The sequence below is a fragment of the Triticum dicoccoides genome, chromosome 6A, assembly GCF_002162155.2.
Source record: "Triticum dicoccoides isolate Atlit2015 ecotype Zavitan chromosome 6A, WEW_v2.0, whole genome shotgun sequence".
In the NCBI taxonomy this organism is placed as follows: Eukaryota; Viridiplantae; Streptophyta; class Magnoliopsida; order Poales; family Poaceae; genus Triticum; species Triticum dicoccoides.
In genome coordinates, this window is record NC_041390.1 from 574,901,613 (window position 1) to 574,904,768 (window position 3,156).

Consider the following 3,156-nt stretch of genomic DNA (forward strand, 5'->3'; position numbering starts at 1 on the left):
CCCACAAAGAAAAACAAGGATACCACGCATAAACACAACCATTACAAGGTGCAAGCACAAAAAGTCAGACCTTGGTTTTAAACCAGGTGCTCAAAAAGCACCACCAAAGCAAAATCACCGTTTGTTGCCATCACCCCACGATGTTGCATGGAGGGGCACACACACACCCTGATCAACAGAAATTGAAATCAACTGTTCCATGGCACACATGCATGGAGGCTGCTTCCATGCATATCCCTAACATGGACATTCGCCCAAATCCATGCTTACAAAGACAAAACTATCATAGAACGCGGAGAGCCAAACATCATCGGCAGGTTCAACTCACGCGCGTGCTCCAGAGCCACTTTGGCAGAGGCCGATGCATGATTACAACGTGCCGAGGCACAACGTAAACTTCGTGGCCGTCACAGGTCGTAGCCGCACCACCCCGCACTGTCGCTGCATCACATAATGTCGCCACCATCGCTGCCACATCACTGCTGACTAGGCCACCGATCAACCTCCGAGCCGCAGCCGACGATCGATGACTACACATAGACGGATCCGGCTTGCCTGTTCCCTCATCATGCTCCCATCCATGCTCCCACTCCATCCTATGGCTGTCTTTTTCTCCTTTTTCTTTCTAATCTAATCATCTCCCCCCTGATTTTAAAGGGGTGGGGCCGGGCCTTATTTTGTTCCAATCAAATCATGCCACGTATGCGGAAGCACGGATGGGAGCACGCTGGGGGAGCAGGCAAGTCTCGTCCCACATAGACAGCCCTAAAAAACTACATCTAGGCGCAGAAGGCCATCCACGCCATCTGCCGCTGCCCACGCGACACTGTGGCACGGCCACCTTCTTGAGTGCTCGGGGCTACCGTCTCGGCATCCAAGCCTATCACTTACTCCCTCCGTTCTTAAATATAAGTCTTTTTAGAGATTTTAAATGGACTATCACATACGGATGTATATAGACATATTTTAGAGTCTAGATTCATTCATTTTGCTCCGTATGTAGTCACTTGTTGAAATCTCTAAAAAGACTTATATTTAGGAACGGGGGGAGTAGATCGCAGGCATATGATCAGAAGCGCTCCTCACATGAGAAGGCTGCCCTAACGCCGCCGTCCTCTGGCGACAGCGAAGAGGGGAGAAGAGAGGGCCGCACACTCCCTTCCCCTAGAGCGACCCAGGTTGGGCCACTCTAATTGGAAGCCTCCTATTATGGCCACATGAGCACTACACTCACAGCCTAACGAACAAGTGAACCTCCTTTCCAAAACTGCAACTCGTGGATCATAGGAAGAAAAAAACTCCCTTTCGGTTATAAAAAAAGGTGTGCTAATAGAGGTAACATCACTTACAATGAGCCTATTTCGTCTGATGTTTCACTTGGTGGTGTAACTTATGTTCTGCTTTGCTTAGATGCTGGTCACTGACAGTCAAATTTGTTAAGATTATTGTGTCATATTTACTTGCATATGCGGTTGATATGTGATCCAAACAGCCAGCGTGTATTACCTAGCTGATGCGGACTGGCAGCTCAACTCTTATAGTAACCACATTTGGTTGATCTCTCTCAGTCTTATCATTACTTGTTATCAGCGATAATGTGAGAAGAAAAATATAGGTGGGAAGCTTTCATTGCCTAGCTATCCATGCAAGTAGGCAAATAAATGGTGGTTAATAGTATAAGAACTAGTACAATTTAGTGATAAAGATCAGCTGCAAAACTAACAGAAAGAGGGAAGCTGACGTCAACAATGACTACAAATTCCTAGCCTAAATTTTTTGAAAGCCAATTATCCAATGAGCAACTTGGAATTGGCAACACGTCTCACAAACAACCAAAGCAATGATTTGGCATTCACATATCATTGTCAGATACAATCTTCATTGTTGAAACCTAACGAGAAAAGCATCATTTAGAAGGCTGACAAAATAATTACAAAAACGTCCATATCTCAAGCAGCTTCGATGATGGCGTGGTGGCACTTTCACACAGGTGGAAGCCTAGACAACACACAAATGATTGATACTTGAGGATTGCGATTAATACTGAGATGCAATCCAATACCTCAAGTAGGGCTGAATTTTAACTCGGTAACTTGCGAGCTAAACGAGTAGCTAGTGACTCAGCTCGGCTCAACTTGAACTGATGACTAACAAGTTAAGATGATTGAAGAATGCATCCATTAAGAAACAAAACTGCAACAACATGGAGAAGTAACATTAGGATGTAAATATACTTCATTGGTTGTTGATTATTCTAGAAACATTAGGCGGACTGCAACGATATTTACGAAGAACACAAGGTGAATCAGTTGCAAATGAAAAAAAAGGAGAGGCCAGTGTCAACACTGAGCACAAATTATTGGCATAAAATTCTTTGAAGCACCATTGTCCAATGAGCAACTTGGAATTGACAAAGGTCACAATCAACCAAGGCAAAGATTTGGCGCACTCACATCATCGAAGCAACATAAGGAGAAATCGTTAGATATCTAAGAGGTAAATACATCAAAGGTCTTAGAACTTGCACATGGCAGTCACTTTGGTGCACAAAGTTGCAAAATACGTGTTTGTGGTCACTAAACTTGCGAGGTCGTTCAAATACAGTCACTCTCACCGTATGTATGCGTATTCATAGTTGCCAGCATGACATGGGCCCGCTGTAAGCCGCTGTAAATGTTCTTGTATGATAGTTTTTTGTAGAAAAGCCCTCAGCTCTTCTTTTATTTACATAGGAAGCCCCTCAAATAAAAAAATAGTGGAGGGATTTCGATCCCACGACGTATTACTGGGTGGCTCGCTTGGACAACCACCACAACAACAGTACCTAATGATTAATTAGCACGGCAACCTTGTACATCTTATCAACGCAGACTGAAAAAATTTAATGAAGAAATCTATCTAATAACCTGTGCAACCGGCGGGTTCGAACCTATGACATGGTGATTCACTCGCGCATAAGCTAACCACCAGGCAACTGCGACATGTGATGTAGTTTGTGGACAAACAATGTATATGTTTTTTATCACTCTTGTTCTATGTAAATACGTGCCATTTTAAAAACTGTTTAAACATTGTAAAAAAAATGTTTGTGTAAATCAAAATATGTTCGTGCATTAAAAAAGCTACGCGAACAGTTTTTTGAACTATGCGAACATA